At 42.3% G+C, this 15,011-nt stretch overlaps 1 protein-coding gene across 1 annotated transcript in view; it reads left to right on the forward strand.

Annotated features, from left to right (window-relative positions):
• The first annotated feature begins 6,647 nt into the window (after positions 1 to 6,647).
• The window catches only part of Nek7 (NIMA related kinase 7), a 129,946-nt gene continuing 121,582 nt past the window's right edge, over positions 6,648 to 15,011 (forward strand). The window contains exon 1 of the mRNA XM_055624647.1: positions 6,648 to 6,803. The gene's annotated coding sequence lies outside the window, so the exon portion shown is untranslated. The remainder of the gene's footprint in view (positions 6,804 to 15,011) is intronic.

Consider the following 15,011-nt stretch of genomic DNA (forward strand, 5'->3'; position numbering starts at 1 on the left):
ATTTCCGAATGCATATCCATGGTGCCAGAGATATCAAAGATCAAAAGACATTTATGAACCAAAGAAATGAAAGCCTGAATATTAATTACAAGTTTCAGTTCAAAAATAAACATGGTACAAGTTATCAGCTTTAAAATTATAAAACTCAAAATGTGTAGCTAACACATGAAGGTAAATGGGACAAGAGTTATGCATCCTCTCCCAGGATGAGAGGGTTAAACTGACTGAGTTTAGCATTTCCCCAGTGCTACTGTAAACAAGCTAATATGTAAACAGGGCAAATTTTATTTCTAGACAGGTTACATTTAAACCAGGCCAGAGAGAGGAAATGCATTCCATTTTAATGTTTCATGGGAATATTTGATTGTTTACCCTGAAAGTTTACAAAGTTTAGAGCAAATTGTAGGCTGTATCTCCTCCTCATCCTCTTTTTTTTTTTTTTTTTTTGTACTTTCTGAGTTTATAAGATAATAACAACAATTATCTCTTCCCTTGCTCAATCCTTTTGGAGATTGTTCTTATTTCAGTGTTGCTCTGTCATGGAGACTGGTGGACAACAGTGAGCTTTTTGTGTATGGTATACTCTTGCTCCCTTCGCTCATGAAGGCTGGAAGACCAGTATACGGTTTGCTACAATCCTTGGCACTTCCATCTTCTACCTCAGTCTGATCTTTCTTTCTTTCTTTCTTCCTTCCTTTCTTTCTTTCTTTCTTTCTTTCTTTCTTTCTTTCTTTCTTTCTTTCTTTCTTTCTTTTTTTTTTTTTGCCTTAGCATCTGATTCCAATCTGTCACCCTTGAAGCACCAGAGGCAAAATTTTTCTAAAATCTCACCCCAAAACCTATTGCCCTTAGAACTCCTTAGAGCAGCTATCTTACCCTAGGTGTGAAATCCTTCACAAAGCAGCTGATGATCCTGCGCATGCCTGGAAACAGGCAGATTGTTAACACACACTTTTGTGTTGTTTATGGCTATATAACCTTGAGGAATCATAAATCAGGAAAGCTAAAGAAATCTACAAAAGAGAGTAAAGCCCAAATCCTGAGAGTGTCTGATACAAGTAGAATTTCTGAGACAGAACAACAAAACAAAGTCAGATACAATTATTCCAACTTAATACAATCCTTTTACATATTTAGATTTGCAGGTCCTTAAATCAATGTATTTATTATTGCTCATAATAACGTTTTTGTTGTACATAAACAGTGGAAATATGTTTTTAACGTTTATATAAAGGTTGAATCTAATTCATGACAAGATTCATTTTCTTGTTTTTCTGTCTTCTGGTAATCTCTACTTTTATTTCCAAAAGTTTTATTTGTGAACAGAGAAACCTGCCTGACTGCTTAGATAGGAGTCATGAATATAGTACCATAGATCTATCAATTTTATTTAATTTAGAAATGAAGAACAATGCTTTAATTGTATTTTCAGAAAGAAATTTATTTTTGACTTTTAATTTGAGTGGGAAAGGGTAAATAAAAACATGGTTTAAGTAGTGATGTCTTTTAGTTGTTGAAATGATTTTACTAAAATGTATAAAATTAATTTTAAAAAATACTTTCCTTTAGGGGGTAACAGAATACATGTGATATGATAACAGAATAAGGGAGGGCTATTCGGTCAAGAAGGGACTAGTCAGAGGGGGAAGGGGTGCATTACAAAACTTATACATATATATGAAAATACCATAGTAAATATATTAAGTTATATGCTAACCTAAAACACTAATGAAAGCTTATTTATATACATTTCATAATTCAAAATTTTTATAGATTAAATAAACTACTAGTTCTACAGTGGTAAATAACACAGAAGGACACATTCAATGTATCTGTCCAAAGAGGGTTATTTTGAGAAACAGTCTATTGTTTACTTTTCACGTTTTTAGAGAGGATATTATCCCATAAAGCTTATGGATATGTGCAGGCTTGCCTTGGTGCCACTAGAATGGCATCTGCAGTGTGAAATTCTCAAGCCTTGGAAACAGCACTATTTTATAAATCTTATTCTCTGAGCTTCTTATTCTATACAATACCGATTTCTGCATGAACACAGAGATAGTTCAGAGAGCAAAGAAAAAAGATCTCCATATTTGGGATGTCAGCCAGTGGCAAATTCAGTGGCAGAATGACACAGGCTGCTGAGGCTGTTGATGATTGACTAGGCTCATTGTTCTAAAGCACGTGGAGACTGCTTCCAGTAATACCTTTGGATTCAATGGGGCACTATTCCACATCTGATTTTACTCACAGCCTGGGCTTCCGAGCAGCTTGAACATTAGCAGCCAATTGAACTGCTGAAAAAAATTACTAAGGTATTTCATGCTTCTGTCATTAAGCAGAACAACTAAAGATGGAAGAAATGTACACTGTAAGCAGCCAGTGCTTAAATATGAACAAAGGGGGCTGGAAAGATGAAAACAGGATCAGCTTTCACTCCTCTCAGTGAAGGTGTTAGGGGCAGGCCTTTGGGAGTAGAACCTGAGGCAAGCCTCTCAATGCAAGTATGAGGAAACACTAAAGCCAAACAGAAGATCTTATTGTCCTGCTTTCATTTCTGTTAGGAAATGGACCACTGCTCCTGTTGTCCACACCTGAGCGGATCTGGCACATTCCAAAGTAGGAATGACTAACACACAAGGCTATCTCTACAAGCTGGGTGGAGACAGAGCAGGGAAATTAGGTACAATTCTTTGAAACCTTTCCGTCTAGCTCTGTAAAATGACAGGCTATTTATAATATTTTATTTCCAAGTAGACACAAAAGCATATGCCTGTGCTACTAAGAAACCTGCAATTAAAACTCTTTGAGATCTGATTATGTTATTGACCTGGGTTTCCGACAGTGTAGATAACTGAGAGGTGCTTGCGAACTGTGGCGATGGCCGGAGGGGCCACACTACCGCATGGTGAAATTACTTCACCGTTTGGTCCCACACGATACGGTGTAACTTCTTAATGTATTTCCCACATTGTTCTTTTTGCCCATTGCATATTGGTTCTTCAACTTGCGTAAAAAGAAAGAAACAAATTCAATTGAATTCTAGTGAGCAAAAAATCGTGATGTAAATCCTAGCAGCTGTTTGAACCATTGCTTCCTATTTTGCACAATCATATCTCAGTGTCTTCTACCTAAAATACACCTTAAAACATCTCTTCAGTTTCATTACTATTGCAAAAATAGCCATGGAAAAGTCACGGTCAGTATGCCACTATTTTTAACTATGAACTATATCCCCAAACTATCATAACTCAATAATTTGAACGTGGTAGCATTTCGTCTTTGAGATTCTCAATTCTAGGGATTTAATGTGAGAATAAAGCTAAGATGGATTTAGTTGTTATAATGGAAGCTCATCTGTTAACAACCCACTAACAATTGCAAGGAGCCATTAAATGTGGAAATGAAAATTGCTAATATTTTTCATGGGTGTTTTCAAAGTGTTGTATTTACTCTCTGACACTGTACAGTAACCACAAGCCAAGGCCAGAGAAAAGTGATCTCCCTTGGGCTGTCTGCAGTCTGTACTCTGACTTCCTCCTCTTGGCCCAGTTTACTCCAGACATTTCAACAGCTTGACTAAGCCTCATCACCATTTAGCTGCCAAGCTTAGTGGCTGCCAGTCTCGCTAGTAGCTTTTTAAGTACAGCTGTTACCAGTGCTATGTTTGAATCAAGAAGACTAGACCTTTCTGGTTTACCCCAGTGGCCAGGTTCTCTCTCAAAGGAGAATTATTTTTAATATTACTTCATCATTCTTCTTCATGGAAACATTTTTTTTCCTTCTAAGTTCTTTCCTTATGGAGAAATTACATTTATACTGAAACTGGTATGCAACATCTGTTTTGGGTTAGTTTATGAAGAGATGGTTTTAGGAATAAATATTGCTGATAATTTTTTTTCTTGAATGGGGCCAGCATCTATCTATCTATCTATCTATCTATCTATCTATCTATCTATCTACCTACCTACCTATCCACACACACATTTGTATACACACGTATGTGAAGACTTGGTTATGAACTGAACGGTTTTAAGTATGATATCCAGATACCAATTATAACCAAGTGAATCTGATATGTAATATATGTGCTGCATGCTAATTATTCATAAACACTGGGTTGTTCATACAAAGGACTATAATTAATGCAGATCCTGGAGCTAAAGCAGCATTTTGGGAGCAAGTTCAGAGGGGAGATGAATGGAAAAGCAGTTAAAGCTGCTCCTGCTCTAAGTGGCCTGGCCCAGAAGGGCCTTCTTGGGCAGGCTTCTCTGCTTTTCCATTAGCATTTGCTCCAGGCCAGGAGGCTGGCTGCTGGCAGCTGGGAATAGCCATGCCTACTCACAACAAAGGTGATATAAATTTAGAAAGAAAAAGTACAGTGTCTTCTGTTTTGACCTTCTTCTAGTCTTTAAAAGCGCTGTGCACCAAACTACAGATGAATATCTGTAGCCATGAAGCCTTCTTCACAAGTGGAAAAAATAGGACATATTAGATTATTTCAGTACTTTGGATATCATATAACAACAGGATTTTTCCTAGATAAAGGTTGTGGCCATCAAGGATGTGTGAGCTAACTTTTGCCCAATTTAACCAAAACTCAGGGTTCATTATGTTTAGTGGTTGCTTATCAGTGGACTATTTAGTATGTAGATAAATTGGTATCATGCTTAAACTGGGCTATTGTACAAGATACCTATCAATCCACAATTTCTAAAATGGGAATACTGAAGAGAGTAAGAACAAACTCTCACCCATGCATCAGGTTAAACTTTACCTTGAAGGTGTCTATTATTGTTTTTGTAAGCTATGCCTGTGCACGGCAACTCAAATGTCATTGTCCCTATGACTGATTTTGTGTGACCTGACCATATGATATGGTTCAAATACCAGCTTGCTGGTTTCATCTTGTCTTCCTCTCAAACACCACATTCACTACACCAGCAAACCTTGTTGGTTCTTGCATGGAAATATGTCTGAAGTTTGTCTGTTTTTGCTACTTGTATTGCTGGTGCCCTGGTCTAAGCCTGATGTGTATATTTTACAGAGACCATTGCTATCTTTTTTTCAACGTCTAGTTGCTCTGGACAGTCTATTCCCACAAGATTGTATTCTCTCAGCTTACTCCTGACATGGCTTTCCATTTTATTCAGGATAAAATAGAAGTTCTACATCGCTCCCTTTTCTGGTACCTCACCCCCTCTTATGTCATCAGCCATTCCCCCTTGCTCTCTGAATTCTAGCTGCATTGACTTCCTGGTTGCTTCTTCAACATGGCAAACCCATGGTTACACAGGGTAACTTTGCATTTCCTGTGTAAAACATTCTACCTCCTGATAGTCACATGATTTTTTCCCTCACTTCTTCAGACCTCTGCTCAAATGCCTAGTGGCCTTCTCAGATAAACATATTATAGGAACACTCCCACTCCCCAGCTTTATTTCTCTGTGACTTGCCCTCGGATATAAAAGGCATCAGGTAATCTGGACTTTCTCACTGAAGTTAGATTTTATGAAAGCAGGCCTTTGCATGCGGTTCCTCACCGAGCCCTCATCTTAGAACGCTACCTACCTGCCACATCTGCGTGTTTAAGTGCTTGCACCAAGGTCTCCTCTTGAAACTTAATTCTCTTTCTAAAATTGAAGTTTGTAAGTTTATTTTGTAATTATCTTTCACACATGCGTACTCATATCTGTGTGCCACACTGCAGTGTGGACGTCAGAAAACAGCTTGTGGGGAGTTCTCTCCTCTCATAAAGGGAACCAAACTCAGGTCATCAGGATTGGAAGCAAGTGCTTTTACCCTCTCAGCCATCTCGTTAGGCCCAAATGTTCTAAATCCTAATTCCATCGTTTAAGCATATTTGAGCTACAATCCCGTTATTTTTGGCTCCTAGTTCCCGTGGCAGGGGAATGAAACCAGAAAAACCTAGTGCTACAGAAGGTCTGGACCCTCTGCTCAAGCACACTGCTGTATCTCATCGACTCTACTTCTAAAGAGAGGCGTTAAAGCCATCCTTCCGAGAAAGACATTGATAACTTGAAGTTAAATGACTGTCCACTGAAAGGAGATCAGAATCCAGGTATGACAGACTCTACACCACCTCCCAGCTGTCTGCCCCAGCAGTTCAAGTCTGGTTAGTGCAACAGTAGGAATCAAAACATTGCTTTTTATTTTTATTTTTTTTTTTAACAGCTCCATGTCCTAGGGAGAGAACCATATTGCAAACATGTGACGTGTAAAATTATTTATGTAATGTAATATTTTTGTAATGCGACTTTATAAGTATGCCCGCATCTCCAAGATCCTGCATACCGCACCTCGTAGCTCAACTTTCGCAAACGTCCTGAAAGGCATTCCCAATGCGGGGACCCTAAAGTCACGACGTGCCTAACCGGACTCCGGGAAAACTCTCGGTTCCCTGCACGGACAAGGTGTAGAGGCAGCTTGAAGCACTTGGTAGAAGAGAGTGGGATCGAAACTCGGCGATCGGGGGCAGCGGCCGACCGCCGTGGGCGAGGGACACCCCAGTTCTCGGGAAAGTGGCGGCGTGGGCTCGCGAGCTGGGTGCGGGCGCGGGGAGGGGCCTGCGGCGGCCCGCCCTCTCCTCGGGGATGCCGGGATGTTTACCCTCCTGACAGCCGCGGCCGCGGGAGGAGGAGCGGAGCCGGGAGGATGGGCCGCCGCTAGGCTCGCAGTGGGAAGCGCCGGCCGAGCGGGGTGGGAGCCGGCGCGGGCACAGGCGAACGGCCCGGGATCCCGCAGCCCGCAGCCCGCGTGCGCCGAGCTGCTCCGGCGTCCCGGTGAGTCTGCACGGCCCGGCCGGGTGGGGCCGGTGCGGGGAGCGGGCGGGCCGCGTGGGGCCTGGGGCTCGCGTGCCTCCGAGGTCGGGCCGGGCCGCTCGCCGCTGGCGGAGGGCGGTGCAGGCCCCAGGCTGCGGGAGCTCGGCGCCCGCGGCGCCCGGACCCCGGGGAAGCTCCCCCGAGGTGGCGGCGGCGGCAACAGGTCTCCGGGCTGGGACAGGAGGAACTCCCGCGAAGACCCGCCTCCGGGCCTAGCTCATTGGCCACGGTGGCTATTTACCGCTCGCGGATTGGCTCCACCGGTTCGGCTGCAGCTCAGTTTAGAAAAGTGAAGTTCACAGACCCCGGGAGTCCTGAGTGCAGGGGTAGCCGGGTCTGTAACGGACCGACCCCGATCGAGGCCTGGTTTGCAGCAGAGTATGAGCTGAGTCACAAACGGGGCCAGCGTGGAGTTAGAGAGGCAGTGGGGGTTGCTGCTGAGCAATGCCAGCCGCCTCCGTCTGGTGCTGGAGACCCTCAGAGGATGCGTTTATTGTCGCTCGCACTGAGCTCCTGTAGCCTAGGTCTTTGCCCGGGCTAAATACTAGGAATATATTTACTTTAGAGCAAGATTTTGTGCCCTTTACAATTCTGGTGATGGAGCTGAACATAGATAAAACAGTATAGAGATGGAATTACTTTTTTTTTTTTCTCTTTGAGATTACTACTCCTAAAGGTTGTTATTAAAAGCAACCAGATACCCGTAGTTTTTAGAGCATTATTGGGACCACCCTTTAGTTTCTCCTCCAAGGAATCTGCAGTTCTCAGGAGGCACGTTGTCTACAGCCGCTCATGACCGTGTGCTTGGTAGGGCGAATTACAGCATAACATTCAGAATATATATATATTATAAATCTCCTCCCTTTGGACGATAGGATGTTAATGTGGTCCAAGAGGGGCTGAGTACCCACGCTCAAAAATGGATAGTGTCTTTGGGACAACCGGGCAAATTCTGAAAACGCTGAGTAAGAAATACAGCCTGCATTGCTTCGTGGCATTTCTTGCTGGGATTCATGGCTGCACTACTTCGTGACGCCCAGTGCACTTGATTCAGCTGGCTTGCAACCTAAGCAGCTGTTTCATCTTCACAGCCCTCGGCTCCACTCCGCGGGATCAGGTCCTTAATCTGTTTTACATCCCAAACTGTTACATCCTCTGCTTTGGCCTTGGGGGGGATGTTGGACGTTTGGAAAAACTTTGCTTCTTAGAGGGGCAGGAAGGTGGATGCTGAGAGGAGGGCTCGCAGAGAAGGAGAAGGAACCCTGGGGCGGAGTGGAAGGGGAATCTGGACCCTGTGACCATGCAGTCCTCCGATTCCGCTCGAAGGTGGGCGTCCCCGCCCTTCGGGGCACTGACAGCCACCGCGGCCAATGAACGGCGAGGACACCGGCCCCCGGCTCCGGAGGGCGGCTACTTCCTACCGCTGCCTTGCGCTGGGAGAGCCAGGCCAAGTTTCTCCGAGGATGTGGGCCTGTGGAAAGCAGGGCTGAGGCGCAGCCCTGTGAAATCAGTGCGTAAAAATAGAGGCAGGGGGCTCTGGTTTCCTCTGCGCCCTTTGTTACCTTTCGAGATTCCGGCTCAGCTTGAAGTCACCGCTTCCACAGGAGCCACAGTAGATAAGAAACGAACCTGGTCAGCAGATTAAATATAGTCTGTGACTGACTGGGACTTTACCGCGAGATCATCTGAAACTGAAAACCAAGAACTGCCCGAAGAAAACTCGTTAGAAACACTTATGGCAGTTTGGCCATCTTAATACGGTTAAGACAATCATCGGTTTTAAAAAGTCAGGACCTCATTTTCAGACAAACAGACCTGTTTTGTAATCTGAACTACTAAAGTTTATTTATCTGGATGATACCTGTCTCATGCCATTCCTTTCCCACAAATGCTTTCTTGGCTGGACACTTGGACAGTTTCTCCCCAGCCTAGTAAAACGAGAAAACACCCCCGGTACGGTGGCCCCACGCTAGCGGAGGAGAGCCGAGGTCGCATCGCTGGCATGCCCTTCCACACTAGATTAAAAACCAGCATCGCAGCGTCCTGCAAGCCGAGGGGCAGAGCAGTGACACTCTGTTAAGATCCATATTGTCAGGACTCGCCTCTCACATCCAGGCTTCTGGTGATTGCAGTCGGTGCCTCTAGGCCCTGGCTTACCACAAAGGAAGCCTTCAGCACTTACTGAAAAATGCCAGTGATTTAAAAGAAATAGACTTTGTTAGTATAAGAATGCTCAGGGTATCCGTTCCCAGTTTCACCTGTTTCTTTTCAAATATTTGATTAGTGCGTAGGCAGATATTTTACTTAGTAAGCGAAACTACAGAATGGGAGCAAACTTGCTATAGTTCTGAAGGTGTGTGAGTGGCGGATGGTTACTGTCTCCTTCCTCCCTCCCTCCCTCCCTTCCTCCTTCCTTCCTTTCTCTCTGTCTCTTTTTGTTTTGTTTCGAGACAGGGTTTCTCTGTGTAGCCTTGGCTGTCCTGGACTCACTTTTAGGCCAGGCTAGCCTGGAACTCACAGAGATCCGCCTGCCTCTACCTCCCCAAGTGCACCAAGATGACCGGCTGGATGGTTACTCTTTACTTTGAATTACTTTGTTTGCATTTCTACTAATATAGCAACATTTCTTTTAGCAGCATTGTAAAATATTCTTTTAAAGTTCCAATTTATTTTTTCCTCTTGCGATTTTATTTCATTGAGAGGGTAGGTGAAATAACATTTGGTTATATAGTTATATCCAAGCATGTGCATTTGTGAAATATAATGACAGTTCAGAATTTATTTATTTATTTTTTGTTGTTGTTGTTGTTCTTGACATAGGGTCTCACTTTGGAGCCTATGCTGGCCTGGAACTTACTATGTATTCAGCCCAGGCTGCCTTCAAAATCATGGAATACTCCTGCCTCAGCTTCCCAAGGGCTGTGATTATAGGCATGAGTTAATATTCTTAGTTAGAATCTTTAATGTTATACAACTGTGAGCTGTAAAACTTCTACTGATTTGTAATTTGCCATTTGATAGTTTGATTATCCCTATGATGTTACCTACGTCTCAAAATATTTTTTCCTTCTAAAGAAAATAACTTATAGTTGATTTTGTGTGTGCGCGCCACACAGTGGGAATGAGGACGGATGCTAAGAAACATTCTGGTTTTTTTTTTTTTTTTTTTTTTGAGCATAAATGATTTTTCAGCCTTTATTAAAAAAAATACTTTGTCATATTGTGTATATGATGACCTAATAGGATGAGTTGTGCTAAAGTTAATAGCTAGCCACAATATTATGCAGACAGCGTACACATGAGAAAACCTTGCTGGTCTATGAAAATGTACAGGTGTGTGCTTTCTGTGACGTAGTGGAGGTGGTCATTTTTGTGTGTTGCCACAGCTCTTGTGTGGGCAGTAGTTAAGGGCTACTTTTAAGCTCCAGTCTGCCTTTTATACAGATAGGTTCACAAACTCTAAAAAATCTCATAATAAGTATTTTTGGCTTTGTGGGCTGTATTATCTGCTGGAGCTCCTGCTTCTACAGCCACAAACAATCCCCACACATGTGGCTGTAGCTGTGCTCCAATAAAACTTTACTTATATAGAAAAGAACATCAAAGCCCCACACACGAATTCTAAGACATTGAGATCCCAACAACAGTACACTGTCAAGTTTTTATTTTCAGAAATTGTGTATAATGTCTACTGTGCAGTCCCAAATTTTGCTTATTGGTGTTCCTAAACCTGCAGGTCACTTAGGTTGGTGTCCTGCTGTGAAGGATAGGGGCATAAAAGTATTTACTTATTAGGACAGATGTAGAAAAGATTTACTAGAGAAAATAATCTGCGAAAAGAAGGGGGCTAATTCTCAGAATAGCCTAGAGAGGGAATGGAGTTCTGTCTCTACGGTTGGCTTTAGACACCCTCTGCCCTTGGGGGCCCCCAGACCCATCCTGAGATGATGAAGGCATGTGTGCGTGTGCGCTGTCTCCTGCTTCCTCAGGAGACTACGGTAGAATCTGATGCCAGTCATTTACCTGCTTTTAAACTAGTGATACTCCTAAGAGGAGTGGATCTTGCTATGTTTCATTCGTTAGTTTTTATTTTAGCTTACTGACATGGCTGTCACCATTACAGAAAAATTTGGGCATGTGTGAGTTAGTGAGCCTTTAATTTTTACTTGCTTATTTGTTTTTATTTCTTTTTTAAAGATGTGGAAAACTGAGAATGGTTCCACACGTCTGTAATCCTAGACAGGGTAAGCTGAGGGGGAGTATTGGAAGTTCCAGTGCAGGTTGGATTACGTAATATCTCAAACAACAACTGCATCCAATGCAACAGACTCACCCCCCCAAAACAAGACAAGACAAGACAAGACAAGACAAGACAAGACAAGACAAGACAAAACAAACCAAAAAACAGAAAAAAAAAAGTGGACTTAGTCTTCTAGTTAAAAAAAGAAAACAGTAAATAACTGGAAAGGGCCTGTTGTCAAGGAATGTGTGGCCACGGGAGAAATAGGGCCTCCTTTTAGTCTAAGAATGAATTTTGGGCTGGCTGGGGTGCTTCCTGAGAAGCAGTGGAATGCGATGGAAAATGAAACACCTTGCAAATCACACAGTAGAATTTGTTCGCCCTGGCCAGGAGTGGCCCTTGGTTGTATGGGAATTTTGACTCTGCAAGTCCTCAGGAAGGCCAGGAGGAAACAATGGGCATTTCAGAGCTCGTGGCCAGTTGCCTTCAGCTTCAGGTAGCATCTTCTGACCCTTCTACATGTGAAATTTTTTTTTTCTTGGTGTGTTTAAAAACAGCGATGTGGAAAAGCCCAGGCACAATGCCCTAGGTTTGTTTCCCTTTTTTACCACCCTTGTTGAGTAGTTTTAGTTTTTTTCAGACTCTTGTTTCCGGCTCACACCAGTGTGCTTTGAATAGTAAACGAAAACATCTTTGTAAGTGTAGAACCATGGGTTCGGTTCAGTGAGTGGTGGTTTCATTTCATCCGTTTCTCTAATCACAGACCCTTCTGGTGAGGGAAATGGGACAAAGTCTTATGATGTTTGGCCCCACCTTGTCAGATGTTTCACTGTTCCGCAGTTGCACCTTTCTTTCCTTTGCTTGAATTTTCCTTTCCCTTTGCCCTGTGATTTCCATATTTATAATTTAATGTTTTGCACATTTGAGATAGTATTTTAATGATTAATTTTTTTCTAAAGTGAAGCTGCAATAAGGAGGAAGTTGCTATTCTAGTTTCCCCAGAACCAAACCTTAGCCATCCCCATCATAGAAGGGGAATCAGTGAGCCCCAGGATACCACACTGCGTTTCTTAGGTCTGCTATAACATAGCACTACCTGGCATCATAGAACAACCTGGACAGAATTGGTTCCAGTTCTAAAGGATGCAAATTAGAGATCAAATTTGTGTTTGAAGGTTTGGGAAGGTGTGCTGTGTGTATTTCTTTTTCTTTAACTTTCCAGTATTGGTGTCAGACTTTATTACTTGGTTAATAAATGTATCACGCAAATCTGCCCCTGTTGCATGGTAGCATCTCTGTATGTCTACATCTGTGTCTTCTCATTGAAGGACATACTAATGGCTATGTCTTTACTTCTGTTTTCTTTTCTTTTCTTTTTTTTTTTAACCAGAAAGGTTTATTTTTTGCTCACAGTTTAAGCGGGTGCCATCCTTAGTGTCAGAGGAGTCAAGGTGATGGGAGAGACTTGACCATGGTTGGCAGAAATGTGTGAGACAACTTGTTTATAGCTTAGTGGTGCTGGAAAGAGATGAGGGGCCAGAAGCATGGTCAGGCCTAAACTCTCAAGGCACTCTTCCTCCGCGAATGGTATATCTCTATTAGCTAGACTTGTTTTCACAAAGGATCTATAGTCTGCCAGAACCTCACCACCAACTGGAGATGGAGTTTTTAAACACATGAGCCTGTGGGGGAACTTTTCACCTTTAAGGCCTGATACTCTGCTGTGACTCACATACAGGTTCATGGCTATCTCACAACTCGAAATGTATTCAGTCCAACTTAGTCATAAGAGTTTCAGCATTATTTAAATGTCCAAAGTTTTAGCTGTGAACTCCTGTAAAATGAAAAGTCTGAGTCATATACCTTCATTATACAGTGGCACAAAATAAGCATCATTCAAAATGTGAGGGATGGGACACAGCAAGGAAAAACTCCAGGGGAAATCTGGAGAACAAACAGCAAATTCTGTAGATGCTTATCCAACACCTCCGGCCCTTGGGGGCACCCCCTTCGTACCCGAGAACTTAGATAGTCCCGTTTGTCCAGCTTGCCTTTTGAGATGCTGTGATTTCTCTGGGGTTAAATCTACACAGTGCCTTCAGCTTTTCTCTGTAGACATTATTATTTTCCCGGCATCTCCAGCATTCTATGATCTCCGTTGTGACTTAGACTTCACGTTTACAGCCTTACACTTTGTCCTTTCAGGGTCTCTTCAGAGGACCTGACCTGCAATACGCTGTACCTCTAGTTTTCCTTGCACTTAAAATGTCCTGACAGTATCTTCATATATACTTTTCACTTAGATTCTTTGTGTGAAGTATTTTGAAATTTCTGATGTTTTTTGGTGTATAATGGCAGATTTTTAAGCTTGTAGAAGTGCTGTATCTCTGAGATAAAGGCAGGCATTGTTTTACACAATTATAATAGGAATAGTATCATACTGAAACAGTGAAATGAATGTTCCGGAACCAAGCTTTCTATTCCCCATTATTATTTTGTAGTTTCCTCAAGGGGACTGCAGATGTCTAACTTACTAAATCTGCATTTTCTGAAGTAGAAGGAAGTTGATGAAATCTAGATTAGGCTTCTCACTGAATGTGGGAATAAGCTAAAACCTGAGGATACACGCTCGCTCATCTGTGTCTCACTGGAACCCACGTCTCCTGATGGACAGCTTAGGCTTTTGCTTGCTCTTTGTTTTCTGATGGTGATGAAGCCTGTGGAGTTTCAAAGGCTCCTGATGATATGCACCGTGGTTTTTTTTTTTTGTTTGTTTGTTTGTTTTGTTTTGTTTGTTTGTTTTGTTTTTTTTAATCCTGAATTAGCAAATTTGTTGTTTTGTTGGTGGCTCCTGTTTGCTCAGTAAGGATTTGCTGATAGACAGTTAACACTGTCCCTTCTCCAGCACCCGTGTTAAGACCTTGAACACTTTATTCAGTCAGCAAATCTCTGAATGCTGAAGTGTGACCTTGTGAAGTATTTCTGTTGCAGAAAAAAGAAAAGAGAGACATGGCTTGATGTTCTGTGTGTACTTTGAAATAGACTTAAAGGAGAAGAAATGGCCAGGCCTAGGGAGAGGCTTGTCCTAGGGAGGAATCTTTACTTAGTCGTAAGTAAAACAGGAAAAGTCAATGTTCCTGGGTAGTCACAGGTTTTCTAGTCAGTCATTCCCACATAGATCAGATACCTTTTTTAGTAAAAGTCACACGTTGCTTAGGAAATTGAAAGCTTTGTAAAACCACTCATACTTTCTTCCTCCAGTTTCTTCTTTTCTTACTATGTGCAGACACCAAATGGTACCTCAGTTTCCTTTTACCCTTTTAGTCAGTGATTTGCTCTTAGAAGTTGAGTTGTGTTTATTTATTGTATGTGTTTCCCGTGTGGTAACTGTTCTTGTCAAGTAGAAATGGATCAGATCAACCCTAGGGGATTTCGTGGTTCCTTTAAATAGGTTTATCCATTTGAATGTGGAAAACATTTTATATATTGAAAAGTTTGTATGGCTTTTCAGAATTGCTTTCTGAAGCTGTGGTCCCCAGAGTGCCTGTCTAAGAAATTCTGATTTGTTGATCGCGAGCTTTGGCGTTGGAAAGATTGTTCTGCGTTGGAAACTTGTGTTTGCAGGACATCCTGCAGATGGTTCTCAAGCAGAGGTCCCTCACACCACCGCCAGAAAATGCTCCGTTGTTACATCTTTTTCTTTTCATTATAATGAGAATTCTTTCCTATTGTAGTCCTTAATTCTATCAAGAGTATCACAATATCTTGGCTTAGCTTTCTTCTAGCAATCAGACTTTCCCAGTGTATGTAAACCTCTTAGCTCCAAATATGGATGAGTGTTTTGAAATCACTCTATAAATTACTAAGTAAAGAAGACAGATATTTTCTAAGTAACAACAGAGCAAAGCGGAGAAACATTCCATTTCAGA

Source organism: Psammomys obesus, unplaced genomic scaffold, assembly GCF_907164565.1.
Source record: "Psammomys obesus unplaced genomic scaffold, mPsaObe1.curated_primary_1811, whole genome shotgun sequence".
In the NCBI taxonomy this organism is placed as follows: domain Eukaryota; kingdom Metazoa; phylum Chordata; class Mammalia; order Rodentia; family Muridae; genus Psammomys; species Psammomys obesus.